Genomic DNA, 18,799 nt, shown 5'->3' with positions numbered 1-18,799 from the left:
AGACTACAAAACAAGAATTTGATTGTAAACAGAAATAAATGCTACTTTTAATTAAAACCCCCAGTTAACAAGGAATAAAGCAACTCTGATCCCTTTAAGCAAGACAGTAAGGCAATTCTAAATTTTAGAACTGCCAAAGGAGCTCGAAACAGCTAGAAAATAGCCAAGCATCTGTAAACCTCTAAAATACATTTTGAAACATCATCAAAAGAAATAAACTTTAAAATGTGCTTTGCAATTTACTTATAATAATAAACATTGTGTTTCTAGATACGTGCTTCTAACTTCTGTAAGACTCATAAAAATCTCAACAAAAATGGTTCACTTGGAGAACAAGAGAAGACGCTGCAGGTGCTGAGCGGTAGGTAGCTATGGGGCGGAGCTTGCCTGAGTCAGAAGCCTGGTCCTGCTATCATCACTAATGAGCTGTAGATTGCAGACTTTTCCTCCCCAAGAGTGATGACTCTGATTGTAATGACAGAAATGAACTCTTTGGGTTATGGTGAAGATCACATATAAAGTACTTAGAATAGCGTCTGGGAGATAGTAAATATTCAGTAATTATTACTATTAACAATTATTACTATGGTTGGTATGATCCCAGGGCACAGGCAGCCTGGACGCTGATGAGGTACTCACCTCTGATCAGAACGCTCACCTCTAACTTCTCCCTCCCTCCTTTCTTCCTTCCCTCCTCTCTCATCTCCCTTCTTCCTTCCTTCCTTCCTTTCCTTCTTTCCTCTGTCCTTTCTCTTTCCCTCCCTCCCCCTTTCCCCTCCCTCACTTCCTATTTTCTTCCTTCCTTCTTCTTTCCTTCCCTCCTTCCTTGCTCCCACCTTTCTTCCATTCTTCTCTCTCACGCTCTCTTCCTCCTCTCTTCGAGTGTGATTCTCACTTTTTCTGTTTGTTTTTTACCTCCTCTGTTTTATTCTGCCCTCTCCATTTATTTCAATCTTTCCACCTCAATCTCTCCCTACCACCTTCCTCCCACTCCTATCAACCTCATTAGTGTCCTTCCTCCATTTGTTATGACCTATATAAAATGCGTTTTTATGACATACTCTTTTCAAATAATCTAAATTTTTTACATCTCTGCTTTAAAAAAAATAGGCCAGGGAAATATGTTTTACCTCTTGAAAAACAAAGTCCTTAAAGCTAACTTATTTTATACCTGTCATTACCTTGGTTGGGTATTTTTATTTGTGGGACAATAACAAGGAAAGCTGTGGTAAAACACCATGGTAAAACATCAATGGATTTCTAGCCATGAAACTGTAAAGAGAAAGTGAGAGAGAGAGAATATGAGAGAGAGAGTGAGAGTGAGAGATCTAAATTAGGGCTTGTCCAGGGTGTAATAGATTAGCACCTGCTGTTTGAACGTCACTGAAACACGCAATTGGGAAGTTGGGCTGTGCGCAAGAGCCTGGGGCCACATCCCTCAAGCCGCTCCAATCCCTGAGCAGGGCTGGCCAAGTGGAGGTTGGCCAGCATCCATGGCCAGACAAATGGCAGGGGGAATTCCTGTCCTAGGAAGAGGAGAACTAGAGAAACTCCCCTGGCTTTTCCCCTGGAATATTATGATGGTGGGATTCTTATGCCTTTTCGTTGATGTATTTGGAGTGACACTTTTCTTGCCTATATCTCAGAGCAACTGAATTGACGTTAAAGATGATTCAGGAGCAAGGTCAAGTACATTTCAGGTGCTCATGCTGTTACTTGTGTTTGGGAAAGCATGTATCTGCATTTGTTTACTTACTTAGTGGAAGATCCACTATAAAATGGGGACAAAGATGCACTGGGTAGACAGGAAATTTTTAAATAAGTACTTATGAAAAAACTACTTTAGGAAAAGCAAGGGGTTTTTTTTCTGTAAAATATTTTATTATTTTATCAATATAAATTTTGATAACACATAATCCTACATAAACAGAAGTAAAAAGGAAACAAAATTTCCTTTCCCCTCTCCAGTGAAAAGCCTTCTACTTGGTACCTACTTCGTTTAGGATGCCACAAAATGATGGTGTGTCAATGTCCCAAATTACTCTGGACAGAACTGAGATGAAAGCCTGGACAAGTATCAGAGATAACATCACCAGCAGGATAACTTTATATTATAACCAAGTGTCCTCACTTCCTTATACATTATGTTTTCATAAGAATTCTTTTTTCTTTTTTCTTTTTTTTCATTTTACAGCCACACCTGTGGAATATGGAAGTACCCAGGCTAAAGATCTAATGGGAGCTGCAGTTGAGACCTACCCCACAGCTACAGCAATGCGGGACCAGAATCGCATCTGCAACCTAGCTGCAGCTTGCAGGAATGCTGAACCCTTTATCCATGGAGGAAGGCCAGGCATCGAACCTGCATCCTCATGGATACTATGTCAGGTTCTTAACCCAGTGAGCCACGAGAGGAACTCCTCATTAGAATTATTAATAGAAATAACAATTGAAGGCGATGACTGCCAAGCTGCTGTCTTCAAGAACACCTGGTCTTGGATTCTGTCATGGATCTGACATTTACAGCATTGCTCACAGCACACGTTCATCCATTCCACTAGTTTACATTTCTAGAGCATATTTAGTGTCATAAGGATCTTTCATGTGCATCATGATATTTTACAGCTTTGGAGTACTTTAGCACTTATGAAACATTCTGCTTCATGATGGAATTTGAGTTTTACAACAATCTTGGTGTTTTAAAGAGGGGGCCCACTGAAGACCTGTGATTTCAGCCCATGGTCACAGGTAAGAGATAATCCAGTCTTCTAATGAGACTTCATTTGAATCCAGGGCTTCTGATTTCTTTTCTCATGGAAAACCACCAACCTGTACCCAAACAAACAAACAAACAAACATACAAACAAACAAAAAACCTTGCAGGTTTGTTCAAAGAGGGGACAGTGAGCAGAATCTGAAAAGAAGAGAAGTCATGACGTAAAAGCCCTCCACACTTGGTGCAGCCCTTACTTAGGGTAGTCGTGTTGCCCTTTTCCGAATTAAGTTATTCCAGCTACATGAAATGCAACAAGATGACACCAGCAGGGCATTGACTTGATTTAGAACTGAGCCGCACACCTGTTCTTCTAAATATAAACAAATTTGCAACCTGAACCATTGGCAGTTGCTGGAGGGTAAGCAAATGGAAGCCTGGGCTGGTGCCTGCCTGCAGCCTGGCTCTGGACTTACCAATGCACAAGGGCCAAGTAAGCATCATGCCAGGCAGAATAGCTGGTATGGCAATCTGGTGGTCACAGTGACCTTTTATCTCACCAGGGAGATTATAATTATTAGCTTTATTATCCTTATTGTTATTTTTAAATGTGCTTAGTTTGCTCTTGCGGCTCAGCTTGTACCCAGCTTGTTGAGCATTCCGGGTCCTCTTGGTTTCTATGTGTGAAAGTTTCCTAACTTGCTGTGTTTGGAGAAAGCTCATCCTAAAAGAAATTGTTTGCTACACTCCAGAACATAAAATTAAATCTATAATGTATTTTCATTTTCTGTGTGAAACTCTGTCCAGGTTCTAGAGTTCCTGGCTATTCAAAGTATGTGATGACTTCTTGATACTACGATGTCTCTTTCCATTCTCACTCAGAGGGAAAGAAACCACACGGGGGTCCTTGGAAACATTCCACATTATCTTTAACTGATGGGATACTCCAGAGGTGATGCAAATGTAAGTAGCCCCGTGGCAGGCATGCTATGGTGAGGATGACGGAGTTGTACAAACTTGAGAGACTTGATTGATCTGATTGGCCAAAGCTCTTAATATGGTCAGATTATGATAATCAGTTGGTTCTCAAAGCTATTTATTTATAGAATGAGCAGAGAAGTCTCTCAATTTTCTTTCAAAATAATTGTTGGAGTTCCTGTCATGGCTAAGTGAAAAAGAATCTGACTAGCATCCATAAGGACGCAGGTTCAATCCCTGGCCTTGCTCAGTGGGTTAAGGATCCAGCATTGCCATGAGCTGTGGTATAGGTCACAGACACTGCTTGGATCTGGCGTTGCTGTGGCTGTGGTATAGGCTGGCAGCTGCAGCTCCAATTCGACTCACAGCCTGGGCACCTCCATGTGCCGGGGGTGTGGCCCTAAGAAGACCAAAAAAAAAAAAAAAATTCCTATGCAATTGCAAAAAATTTGCATGTTGAAAATTTTGAATAGGCATAAAAGCACCTCAAAATAAAACCATTGCCATCTTTTGATTTGCTTATATGTTCCCCCAATGCCAACCTGGTAATTTGATGAATTCTACTAAAATATCTCCTAGCGTGAATAAATATATTGAATTCTTGGGGTAAATCCTAATTGTGTACGGTGAGGTGTTACATATTTAGATGTAGAGATCAATGTATAAATGTAGATTGATCTAGCTGAGATGGTGACAGAGCTGTAATTCAATTCTCCCTTTGAGAGAACCTACAAAGAGTCATTGGCAGACAGCCTCAGCTGCTGCTATTTGGATTGACCTTACCGTAGCCATGCTTTCCCTGGTCTGTTATCAGCCAATGACTGTGCATAGCAGGAAGATCAGAGCTGGGACATTCCTGCTCCTTCCCATCCTCCACCTTGAGGATAAGTCAAAATAACATACAGCCCAACGGAATGGTGGAGTTTAATGCCACCATTAAAGACCTAAAAGATAGTGTTCTCTCTCCATCATGTCCTTTTAAATTTTAATGTATTTTTTATTAAAGTGTAGTTGATTTACAATGTTGTATCAATTTTTGCTGTACAGCATAGTGACCCAGTCACACACATATATACATTCTTCTACTCATACTTTTTTCCATCATGTTCTATCCCTAAAGATTGGATACTTCCCTGTGCTGTGTAGTGGAATCTCATTGCTTACCTATTCTAAATGTAATACTTTGCATCTACTAACCCCAAACTCCTCATTCATCCCACTCCCTCCCCTTCCCCCTTGACAACCAAAATTCTGTGAGTATGTTTCTATCTTATGGATCGTTTCATTTGTACCATATTTTAGATTCCACATGTAAGTGATGTCATATGGTATTTGTTTTTCTCTTTATAACTTACTTCACTTAGTGTGAGAATCTCTAGTTGAATTCATGTTGCTGCAAACTGCATTATTTCATCCTTTTTTATGGCTGAGTAGCATTCCATTGTATACATGTACCACATCTCCTAATCCATTCATCCGTCAAGTTTCATGTAGTTCATCATTCTGGACCCTGCAGAAACTGAATGAATCCTGAAGAATGACTATAGACTACCACAAACACTCAAATAGCTCAATGACAGCTGCTGTATTGGGTGTGGTATCATTGCTAGAAATTTATAAGGTCTAAGGTAGATTGCATACGGCCACTAATTTGGTGAGTGCGTTCTTTTTTATTCCACTCAGAAGAGAAAGACAGAAACAGTTCACATTCATAAGGACTACACAACAATAATTATAGTTTTTCCCAATGCTATGTTAATTCTCTTCCTCTTTCACAAAGACACAAATCCATCTGTATATCCTAAAGAACATCATGTTGCTACCATATATCAAATGTGTCATGTCGAGCAGGCTGAGCAAGAAGTGCTTAGAATGCTGGAGACCTCTATGAGATAAAAACACTCTAGAGGGTGGGAGGTAAACTCAGTGATGAATCCGGGACCTATCTCTTTAGTAAACATTTAGGAATCCAGTTGTCAGGAGATTTACAGTACATAACCTCCAAAGTATAAGTTAATTGGCTACATCTTGTGCTCCCTACTACTAAGAAGGCAGGGAGGCCAATCTCCTAGGAGATTTCTTCAGTTTCTGGAGCATCACGTTGTACCCACAAGTCCTAAGAATATAGCTCTCTTCCATATGCTGGGTGACGTGGAAGGCTGCCACATTTGACTTGGGCTTAGAGTACGAAAGGACTCAATAGTAAGTCAGGCTGTTGTGTTAACAGTTTTGCTGTTTGGGCCACAGACTCCAGTTACCTCTATGTTGGAAGATTTAGTGGCATAAAAAGATAAAGTATGGAAAAAAGGGCAAGCCTAACTAAGAGAATCACCGTGAAAACCTCCTAAGTTCTAGAGCAAGGGTATGCCATTGAGTGAGAATTATATGGCTTTTGGAAAACAAAACAAAACAACAACAACAACAAAAAACCTCTTCACATCTTATTGGCTCTGCTAAAGGTAGAACATTTCACTATGGGGCCCCTAATGATCTTGCATCTAGAACTGACCATTATGAGTGAGGTTCTATTGGACCACTAAGTCATACAGTCAGACAAACACAGCAGCAATCCATTGTAAGCTGGAGATTGTGCACGATGGGTGGAAGCTTAGCTGGACCTAATAGTATGAGTAAGCAGCATGAGCAGGTAGCTCAGATTCCTAGGTGTCTCACCAAAGTTGCACCAGAACCACTGCTCAGATTTGTCCCTCTGGCTGTATTGTAGTGGGGAGATCCTATATGGCCAGCTGAAGGAGGAGAAAAAAATCAATTTGGTTTACAGACGGAGGAGCTTGGTAGATTGGTGCAAGCTAAAAACAAAAAGAAGCTGCATTATGGCTAAAATCCGAGGTAACCTTGAGAGTCAGTAAAGAAAAATCTTTCCAAAGATGGAGCTGTGGGCAGAGTTTGTGAGTTGAAGAAAAAGTAACTAAAGGTGAGGGGTAGCTAAGGGTGGTCAGAGCCTGTAAGAAAAGGATTGGGAAATTGGAGACAAGGAGGTGGATGGAAGTATGGGAGTGGACATGGAATGTGAAGACTTCTTTATGTCCACTACAAAGCACTTACCTCTGAAAAGTCACTGGAAAACTAAGGCGACCAATGACTTAATCCATTTATCTTAGCCAAACTCCATCATTGGCCATCCCAGAACCGGTAGGGTGGATACATGAACTGGGTGACTGAGACGAAGACTGCAGTGAGAAGAGGACTTCTCCTTCTCATGGTTAATCTAGCTACAGTTGCCTCTGTGTGTTAAATTTTCAGCCTATTAGCAACAGAGACTTATGTTGACACCCAATAAAATATTTTGCTCCCAAGATGTAATTAGAAATTTGGTGGCGACTTGATTACATTCAGTGTCTTCCATTCTGGAGAACCAGTGGTTAATCCTTACAGAGACAGGGATCTATTCTGGTATGGGTTTGCCTTTCCCACCACATAGACTCGGCCAAAACCACTTGTGAGGGCTTATGAATGCCTAGTCCACAGACATGGAATACCACATAGTACAGAATCCAACCAGGGCACCCACATTTCAGCCAAGAGAGGGTAGGGGTGGGCCTGTGACCGTGGACCCATTGGTTATATCACATACCATTCTGAAAGAAGCAGTGTGATAACACATTAGAACAGCCGACTTCATGAAGACAGAACTGAAATACTAGCTTGGTTGTAGTCTTTTGAAAAATGAGGTCTATCTTTTAGGACTCAGTTTATGTACTAAATAAGAGACTGCTGTATAATGTGTGTCTTTCTCAAGGAGAATACATGAATCCAAAAAACCAAAGTGTAGAAGCAGAAATAGCACCTTGTTGCCATTGTTTTCGTTGACCCCAACTATAGAATCTTTTACATAAAAAAAAATTGAGGACAAGGGAAATGTCAAATTATGGTATATAATATGACAGAATGATAACTGATAGTTAAAATTATTGAATTTAAGAATATTTATTATGTGCTGATATTACATAGGCTAATTTTTAACTCTCATACCTGCAATTCTGGGCTCTTCAGACTGAGAATTTCTTTTTTTTTAAATTTGGGAGGCTAAGAGTTTCTGATTTTCAAAGGGCATTCACTTTTGCTAGGAGACACAACTAAGTTTCCATTTAAATATAAGCTATGCCTTCCTCTAAGGTACCTTGAACTCTGTTTGTCCAGGGGCCATCAGGTGAGTAGATGCCTGCATTCCAGGGATAACTAACCCCTCCCTGGGCAGAACAAGGAGGGCAGGCTGCTTTTACACAGTAGGGACATATATGGAAACAGGATAATCCAGACAGGCACCTCTTGGTACTCCTTTGCTCCACTGCAAACATGAGCGGATTTGTTCAGCAACATCCAGCCAATAGCATCATGACCAAGTGTTTGGACCACTACGGAATAAAAGTTTGGATCACCCTACCAGGTGAGCCATCAAGACATGCTAAGGATGAGGGGAATTTTAAATAGTGGAAGGGGGAGAGAATAAGCACCAGGGGTGGCCCCAAGTGCAGTTGCCGAGATGGGGGCTGCAGTTTCTCCAACTAATTTCCTTGGTCTAAGTTTGTACTTAGAAAAGACGGCTGCAGAAATGGTGGGCAAGCCACTCCCAAAATGGGTGAAAGGGAGTATGTGAGATGTGAGGGGTGTGTGCTGCTGGCCATCAAATGGTATTACTCAAATATTACTCTAAGGTAACCCAGTGCATCCCACATAGTTGGAAGACAGCATTCAGGCTGTGGCCATGCCTTTTTCCCAGACAGTGGCTGAGAAGTGGGTGCACTACAGCTGAACTATTCCTGCCCTATGTGGGTTTCCTTCGATTATTTTGCCCCTGGGCAAAGGACTGGATAGGACTTTCTCAGAGCTTCTCTGAAATATGGTTCTCTTCCCACCTCATTATTTTTGCTTCTCTCTCTGCTTTTAAGTGTCAGGCCAGCAGTGCAGACTGAAGGTTCTTCCACCTGTCTCCTGCTTCTTCCCCACTTACCCTCCACAGGTATTTCCCTAAGATATCATTTCAGTTCTAGTCACATTGTGACATCCCCTCTTCAGACATCTAAGGTAACAGACTAGATTTAAGTTGCAAACACAGCCTCAAGACTTTCTCTAGCTCTCTTACTTTCCTTTCCTCAGGTCTGCTTTCTTTCTGCAAGACTTCCCTCATGGATCGGCTCTCTCTACCTGGTGGCACGGACAGGGACAAGCAGGACTGGTTTCATGGGCAGGCAAACTGTGGTGGCCCAAGGCCCTCTGCTTAGAAGTGCCCAATGCTTGGTGTGCAATGCTCTGTTGTCACTGAATTAGTTTGTTGGGGTTGCCCTACCAAGGTACCACGCGCTGAGTGGCTTAAACAACAGAAGCATATTTTCCCACAGCTCTGGGAGCTGGAACCGATCTCTTGTCCAAGATCAAGGTATTGTCAGGGTTGGTTTCTTCTGAGGCTTTGAGGGGAAGTCTGTCCGTGCCTCCCCACTAGCTTCTGCTGAATTGCTGGCAATTGTCTGATGCTCCTTGGCTTGGAGACACATCACCATGACCTCTGCCTTCATGCTCACATGGCGTTCTGGGTCTCTCTGTCCGAGTTCCCCTTTTTATAAGGACACCAGTCATATTGCATTAGGGCCCACCCTAGTGATTTCATCTGAATGAATTATATCTTGCAATGACTATACTTCCAAAAAAGATCGCATTCTGAGACACTGGCGATGGGGCTGGGGAGGAGGGGGTGGTGGTTAGGACATCGATATATGAATTTTAGGGGAAAAGAATTCGACCCACAACAGTCATTATCTTGAAATTTCTAATACTTTTTATTTTGCCTTGGAGTCCACAAATTATGTAGCCAGTTCTGCCTCTGGAATGGTAATTCTGCAATTTAATCAATCAGACTTAAAATCTTGGATCTCACTTGAGAGTGTCCTTTTTACTATAATTACAGCAAAAATCTCCCTGGGAGGTTTGGTTAACCTTGACTGGATCCTCTAACTATTTCTAATCAATCACTATGGCCATAAAGACCCCCCACTCTGAATGGCCAGGCCAAGGTTGGGACTCCTGAATCACATCACTTACCACGGGGAGGGGAGGGGAAGGCAGCGCAGCCCTTGGTCCACTAGAGCCTTTTTGTCATGATTTGGGACCAGACTTATGCTCATTTTGTAGAGAAGAGTTTGCAGTTTTCTTATTAATTCTGTGATCTGGAATGATTTATGTTGTTGAAGAATTATGTGTGATTTGAAAGTCTTGAAACAAAAGTACTGATAAAGTCCTTTGTTTTTCATTTTAAACAATTTTGGCACCTTGATACATTTTTACATCATTATTAATCTCCTCAGGGTTTTCTATTTTTGAGTCAAATACATTTTCTTTAAAATGTGTTCATTTGTGTGTATGTGTGTGTGTGTGTGTGTGTGTTTAGGGCCACACCCATGGCATATGGATGTTCCCAGGCTAGGGGTCCAATTGGAGCTGAAGCCGCAGCCTATGCCACAGTCACCGCAATGAGGGATCTGAGCCACATCTCGACCTACACCACAACTCACAGCAACGCTGGATCCTTAACCCACTGAGCAAGGCCAGGGATTGAACCTGCGTCCTCATGGATGCTAGTCGGGTTCACTAAACGCTGAGCCATGGTGGGAATTCCAAAACACGTTCATTATTGAAGTGACAATTTAAAAATGTTCTCCTATGTATAGTTGCTTCTGCCACTTATGGGCTGAATTGTGTCCTTCAAAACTCATCTGTTGAAGACCTCACCCCCAGTACCTTAGAATGTGACTGTATTTGGAGACAGGGTCATTAAAGAAGGAATTAAGTTAAAGTGAGCTCATTAGCATAAGCCCTAATTCAGTGCATTTATAAGAAGAGGAGATGAAGTCACAGACATGAACATGTACAGAGGGAAAGACCATGTGAAGATACAGAGATAAGACAGCCATCTATAATACAAGAGAAATGCATCAGAAGAAACCCACCCTGCCAATACCTTGGGCTCAGACTGTTCTCAGAATTGTGAGAACATAAGTGTTGTTTAAACCAGCCTGTGTGTGGTACTTTGTTATGGAAGCTCTAACAAACGAATACAATGCCTAAGGTTTTGTATTTGTGTTTGACTTTCTTATTTAAGGTTATTACACTCACAGAATTTTTTTCCCGAAAATACATTTGGTTGCAATAACTTCTGTGACTTCTCATGTTTGATAATATCTTTCTCTTTCTTGCCTCTTATCTCGCTATTACTTTCTTGTTTCACAGCCATTTTTCATCAAAACTCCATGGACATTGCTTCATGGTCTTCTATCATTCCATGTTGTGAAAAGAATTTTAATATAGAAATAATATATTTTTTTTGTAGATAACCTCTTTACATTCTGCTTCTTCATGCATAGTTTTATATCCTTTATTTTGAAATAAAAACATAAACTATATAGCTTTTCTTCATTTGCTTTGTATGGCAATCAAGGGTCTCTTGGATCCCAAACCTCAAACCTCTCTTCAGTTCAAGAAAAGTTTTTTATATTATTTTGAGTATTGCCTCTCATCCTTCTCTTCTATTTTCTCATGAAACTTGTTACATGCATGTTATGATTCCTAGGTATATTTTCCATGTTTCTTATCTTTTCTCTCACCATTTTCATATCTTTATTCTCATCTCTCAGTTATTGAATAATCTTTGAAGCACATCTTCTGCTGCAATAGACCAAGGTTTCAGGTGATTCAAATGAAGGTTTTACTGCCTGCATTGCAATTTTAAATAGGGACATAGGTATTTCTTCCAGATCTCAGATGGCTGGACTTAGTGCTTGACTAGTACATATTCATAAATACTATTCTCTCTAACTTTTCACCAAGTCTTTCTCCTTTTACTTTACTAAGTCTGCGGATGTTTAGGAATATTTGGTTGACTTCTTCTTTTTTTTTTTTTTTTATTTTCCCACTGTACAACAAGGGGGTCAGGTTATCCTTACATGTATACATTACAATTACAGTTTTTTCCCCCACCCTTTGTTCTGTTGCAACATGAGTATCTAGACATAGTTCTCAATGCTATTCAGCAGGATCTCCTTGTAAATCTATTCTAGGCTGTGTCTGATAAGCCCAAGCTCCCCATCCCTCCCACTCCCTCCCCCTCCCATCAGGCAGCCACAAGTCTCTTCTCCAAGTCCATGATTTTCTTTTCTGAGGAGATGTTCATTTGTGCTGGATATTAGATTCCAGTTATAAGTGATATCATATGGTATTTGCCTTTGTCTTTCTGGCATTGGATCATTTCTTTTGAATTAGTCTCCTTTTATGTTTGCTTATTTTTCTCTGTTCATCCGTACAGATCCAAGGCTGTCTAATATCAAAAAGTTCCGATAAGTCCCAACAGATTATGTCCCTTTCTTTGGATTTTTCAGGCTCAGAGGAGGGGAATGGAAGATTTTTATATTTATCATAATTGTATTCACCAGGTAGTGACATTATTATGAGGGACAGAGAAGTAGTGATGGCTGAGGGTGGGACATTTTGCCACTCTGCCAAGGAGTTCTGTTTAGTTTTCTTTTTTAAACTTTATCAAAGTTATTGACAAACGCCATTGTAAGATGTTTAAAGTGTACAGTATAATGATTTGATATATATCATACACCTATTCATTGCAAAAGGGTTCCCCCATCAAGTTAATTAACACATCTTTTATCTCAGTTAATTCCTTTTGCGTGTGCAAGAACATTTAAGTTCTACAATCTTAGAAAATTTCTTTCTTTCTTTCTTTTTTTTTTTTTTTGTCTTTTTGCCTTTTGTAGGGCCACACCCGTGGCATATGGAGGTTCCCAGGCTAGCGGTCGAATCGGAACTGTAGCTGCCAGCCTACGCCAGAGCCACAGCAACGCGGGATCCGAGCTGTGTCTGCAACCTACACCACAGCTCACGGCAATGCCGGATCCTTAACCCACTGAGTGAGGCCAGGGATTGAACCCGTGACCTCATGGTTCCTAGCCGCATTCTTTAACCACTGAGCCATGACAGGAACTCTCCGAAAATTTCAATTATACAATAATAGTGTTATCTACCATTATTACCATGTTATGCATTAGCTCATCAGACCTTAGGCATCTTAACAGCTGAATGTTTGTATACTTTTACCAAAATCTCTTTTACCAAAATCTTTTCAGCCTCTGAAGTGTGGAGGAATTTTCGACTCTATGTTTCTCTCTCGGTTTGCCTTTTTTTGGTCAAGATTCCATGCATAAGTGATACCATGAAGTATTTCTCTTTTTCTGTCTGGCTTATTTCACATAACATTTTATATATATAAATGTGTAGTGGAATATTATTTTATATGTATGGAAATATTTGGAAATTAGGAGATATGTGTGTGTATATATATGTTATATATATAGTCTTATTTTTTGTCCACTCATCATTGATAATGCTGTTTCTATACATTAGCTACTGTGTGTGTGTGTATATATATATATATACACACACACATGCATATATATATGTATACTATATATAGTCATTTTTTTGTCCATTCATCCATTGATAATACAGTTTCCATATATTTGGTACTGTGAATAATGCTGCAATGAACATAGCAGTACAGATATTTCTTCAAGGAAATGATAGTTTCCTTTGGCTATATACCTAAGAGTGGGATTGCTAGATCATATGGAAGTTCTATTTTTAATTTCATGAAGAACCTTCATTGGTACATAGTGTCTGTATCAATTTACATCTCCACCAATGTTGTGCAAGTCTTCCCTTGTCTTCACATCCTCACTAGCATTTGCTACCTCTTATCTTCTTGATAATAGACAGCCTAACAGGTGGAAAGTGTTATCTCGTGTTTTTGACTTGCTTTTCCCTGGTAATTAGTTATAGTGAGAACATTTCCATGTATCTTTTGATCATTTGTATGTTTTCTTTGGGAAAAAAAATGTCTATTCAGATCCTTTGTCCATTTTTTAGTTGGATTATTTTTTATTTTTTCTTGCAAATGAGTTTTATGAGTACCTTGCACATTTTGAATATTAACCTCTTATGGGATATGTTGTTTGTGAGTATTTTCTCCTGTTGCATAGATTGTCTTTTCATTTTGTTGACAGTTTTTTTTATGTGCAGAAGATTTTTAGTTTCATGTAGTCCCACTTGTTTATTTTTCCTAGCTGTTACTTTTGCTTTTGTGTCAAATCCAAAAATTCATTGCCAAGACCGACTTTAGTGAAGTTACTTATTAGTTCCCACAGATTATGGCTGGAGTCTTTAAGGTTTTCCATGTATAGTATCATGTTATCTGTAAACAGAGATACTTTCATTTATTTCTTTACAATTCCAATGCCTTTTTTTCTTGCCTAATTGCTCTGTCGAGGACTTCTGGTACTACGCTGAATAAAAGTGTGGAGAGTGGTTATCCTCATCTTGCTCCTGACCTTAGAGGAAAAGCTTTCAACTTTTCACCATTGAATATGATGTTAGCATTTCTATCTCCTGATACCCACCGTATTGCTAAGTCCAAGAAAGGAACTTATGTGTAGCATTTCCTTTGATTTTTTTAAAGAGTTTTCACCTCTCTGTTTACAATACTCCTCTATTCTTGAGTCTTTTCTCCTTTCTTTCTTCTTTCTTTCCTTCCCTCCTTCCTTCTTTCTTTCCTTCCCTCCTTCCTTCTTTCCTTCCTTCCCTCCTTCCCTCCCTCCTTCCTTCCTTCCTTCCTTTCTTCCTTCCTTTCTCTCTTTCTCTCTTTCTCTCTTCCTCTCTTCCTCCCTTCCTCCCTTCCTCTCTTTCTTTCTTTCTTTCTTTCTTTCTTTCTTTCTTTCTTTCTTTCTTTCTTTCTTTCTTTCTTTCTTTCTTGTCTGCACCTGCAGCATATAGAAGTACCTGGGCCAGGGATCCAATCCTAGTTGTATCTGGGACCTTCAGTGCAGCTGCAGCATTGCTGGACCCTTGACCCACTACACTGGGCCAGGGATTGAACCAACTCTACTGCAGAGACAATGCCAGATCTTTATCCTGCTGCATCACAGCAAGAATTATCCCCTCCCAACCACGTATCTACTCTCCATACCTGTGATCTCTTTCTGTTTTTTAGATAGGATTATCTGTGCCATATTTTAGATTCCACACATAAGTGATATATGGTATTTGTCTTTCTTTTTCTGACTTACTTCACTTAGTATGAGACTCTCTAGTTCCATCCATGTTGCTGCAAATGATGTTATTTCATTCTTGTTTATGGCTGAGTAGTATTTCATTGTATGTATGTACCACATCTTCTCAATCCATTCTTCTGTCAGTGGACATTTAGGTTGTTTCAATGTCTTGGCTATTGTGAATAGCTCTGCGATGAACATAGGGGTGCACGTATCTTTTTGAATGAATGTTTTATGAGCTGTTTATATATTTTGGAGATTAGGCTTTTGTTAAATTTTCTCCCATTCTGTGGGGTTTTTTTTATGTTTTCCTACACAGAAAAGGAGACAACTTCTAAGATCTTTGTTACATTGAGGACAAATACAGAAGTTCATTTTTTTTCCTTCATTTTCTTACTGTCATCTTTGATTTGTCCACAGGGCTGCTCAATACTTATATAGTAGGCATTTTTTTTTAATGTGGGAGATACAAGAGATAATTCAGATTTGCTATACTAATGATACAGATGGCTTCGTATTATTTACTATGAGGAACTATGCTTAATGTGTTTCTTAAATCCATTTACTCTTTATAGCGACCTTATGAAATGGTTACCACTTTGATTCTCAGTTTATAGATGAGGAAAATGAGGCACAGAAAATTTAATCACTTGCCTCTGGTTTTACATCTATTAAATGGCAGAACTTGGAGTTTGAACCTCAGTAGATGGCCTCCAGAACCTACTTGTTTAAACACTGCTATGTTCAGTCTCACCTCTTTGCAGGCAAAACACTTCCAAAGTTAGGCAAACCTGTAGGAATTATACAAATACCAGTGTCAAATCTATGACCTCTCTGAAAGTCGTGAGAGTATAGCAGATAAATTTTAGCACTAGGACAGTTTTGGTTAGCACTAGGTTTTCTATAGCTTTAGATTATTTGTTTATTTTGACATTTCTGATTAAAGGTAGATCTAGTGCAGAGACCAGCTCAACAGGTGAGGGCTGAAGAATGGGTGCTGTGAAACAAGAAAAAGTTAACATAAAATAAGACACAGAGACATTTATCTTAATTAAAAGTGGGAACCAGAGGACCCAAGGTCTCAGTGACCAAAAGTGCCATCTCAAGAAACCACAGTGTTTTTATTGTGCTCTTTAGGAGGAGGTTGTACGTGCAGGATATAGCTGAGAGGAGAAGGTTGCAGGTGCAGGATATAGTTCTTTTATTATTTTAAAAGTCACATAGCTGGTAGTTTGTTAAGCTTTTACTCTGACCTTTAGGCATTTAACAATCATTAGCTGTGAGGAGTCTGGTGTTAGCTGTCTATGCATAGCATCTAGAGAATCATCACTGTGCTTCCCCAGACAGCCTGCCTATCTGCAGGAACCCTGCATGCCTAGGTTTGCACCTCATTCTCCTTGCTGATGTATATCCCTCCAACGACCCCTCATTAACCCCCTGGGGCCTTGAGGCTCCTCTTTTTCTTATTTTAACAGGACATATCATGCTATACAGACGGCGTGCCTATCTGCACAGGTCCAGCGTGCCTAGACCAATGCATTATGTCCTCATTCAGCTGACCACATGGATGACTTATGCCTTTTGGTCTTTGTTCTTAAGCTTAAGTTATTTACCAGCACGGTGACTGGTATATTCCTCACACAGGAGTATAGGGTAAAGGTAAAGCAAGACAAGACAGAGTTTTCAGCATAGAGAATGGAAGCAGAGAGGCTAAGAAAAGATTGTAGAAACATGTCTCCCAACAATCCAGTAGAACCCCACACAGAAATACATGTAAGTGTGGAAATTATGAACTCAGAAAAAGTAAAGTAGACTAAGAGTTAAACTTACTGTAGCCTTATAACCATGCTGCAGGCTACAAGACTCTGAGGCCAAGGCTAATGTGAAACATTTTGACTGACTTCATGGTTCTTGTACCCTGGGTGTCTCACTGGTTTCACTCTCAGCCCTGATCCTGAGATTGTTCCTGGAAGATATGGATCATGGACTTGTCTGGGCTGAGTATTATAGCGTGAATACAAAAAGAGAAACATGATCAATGCCCCAAAGCTAGTAACTTATGAGAAATATAAGTATTGTTGGAATTTGGAGTGAGAAAAAATTTCCAGTGATTCCTCACAGAGACATCTTGATGTAATATTATGAAAAACGTTCTCAAAAAACTTCAGCGTAGTAAAAACAAGGAATGCCACAGGAAGAGGCCCAGGGCATGATATCTTAAGTATAATTCAGTGAAAGTGGTGACCTCCTATGACGTTTCAAGGAAGGATTTTCCTATGCGTAGGCTTATCCTCTATTACACTATTTACACCCAAGTCCCATCCAGAGGAATGAAGGACTTAAAAATTATTGACCTACCTTGTTTATTTTATTTATTGTAATGAATAATCACAATGTGTGTGCGTGTGTGTGTGTGTGTGTGTGTGTGTGTGTGTGTGTGTGATTTTTAGTGGAGGGGACAGGTTCAATTATCACTTCAAATTTGTCTACAGTTCACACTATATGAGGCACTTTTGAATGACCTTAAATGTCTTTAATTTTAGTTTAAGGTGTATGACTGATAAGCACAAAATTAGATCTAACAAAATGAGGAAATATGTGATTATCAGAAATCCAGTGGCAGTGAGAACGACAGAAAGTTAGAGATAGCAGTAAACTAACATTGTCTTGGCTTGACTCTTGCAGTGTGGGAAGTCCAGAAGGAATTAATTGGATGCATTTTTCAATCATTTCTTTATCTAATGATCAGTCATATTTGCTATCAAGACAGATGGTAGAATTCTGCTGATATTGACACAGCTATGAGTAAGGAAATGTGTGAAAACTCAGTAGCTCCTCCTATAAGAACTTAATTAATATTCAGTAATTAGATTTCATTTGCAGTTGGATGTGTTGGTGGTTGAATCTCAGGCTTGTTGTTAAGGGATGGGAATATTTCTACAAAGTAGCAAAAAGAAATCTAAATAATCACCATATTGGGTATGGGCTAGAATAATATTCTTGTTAAAATCTGCTTTACCCTATTATAATTATATTTTTCATTGGAGTTTGTGCATTCCTTTGGAAACTGATTACTTTACTTCTTTTATTTCATAATTCAAACAATAGAGTAAAACATGTTTTTTAAATTGCTTGGTAGAATTATCAGCCTTGGTTTGGGGCCAAATTATTGGGCTTCAGCATCTATGGCTCCTCAGTCCACATTTCAATTCCTACTCTTGAAGAGCAAGTCATGGTTTTGGAAGGAAGAGACATCATATTTCAGATGACCTCGGAAAGTTAATATTTTTAATGAGAATGATTTAACCAAGTCACAAGGACTCGATGGCTTTTTGAGATATAGCACGACTGATTTTACAAGCAGTGTTTTTCTTTCCATAGGTAGAAATTAAAACTAACTCATGAATGGTCCAGCAACAATTTCATTACCCTTCTGTTCCTTAAGAATATTAAAAGCTCAAAGAATTGTAGACTGCATATTACATTTAACATCTCACAAGTATATGGGTTTTGTTCTTGTTATTCTTCATTCTACATTTGATTCCTTATTTTTTGGACTGTGAACCTCTTGAAAAGGTTAAACCTTTTACCATGGTAACCATCAACATAAAAAAAAATTCTGAGTTGTAGATCACATTTTGTTTTTTTGGAAACAGCTGAGAAATTTATTTTGATTGATTTTAAATTTCTTCTCATAGTCAATTGAAATGCTAACCCCTCCACATATTCTTTCTTAGAAATTCCTTTCCCCGGAGCAAGTTTTTTAATCTTTCACTTTTAGTGTTTCTTGCTTTCTACCCTGGATGGTACATAGTGCCCAGGTTATCACTGTCCTTACTGAGTTGAGTTCCTTTTATTTTATTTTATTTATTTATTTATTTTTTTTAGTATAGCTCTGAGTGTGTGTGCATTTTTTATTGAGGTATAGATGACTTACAATATTGTGTTTTAGATGTACAGCAAAGTGATTCAACTATATATATAT

This window comes from Sus scrofa, chromosome 15 (assembly GCF_000003025.6).
Source record: "Sus scrofa isolate TJ Tabasco breed Duroc chromosome 15, Sscrofa11.1, whole genome shotgun sequence".
In the NCBI taxonomy this organism is placed as follows: domain Eukaryota; kingdom Metazoa; phylum Chordata; class Mammalia; order Artiodactyla; family Suidae; genus Sus; species Sus scrofa.
Note: the sequence above shows the minus strand (reverse complement) of the source record.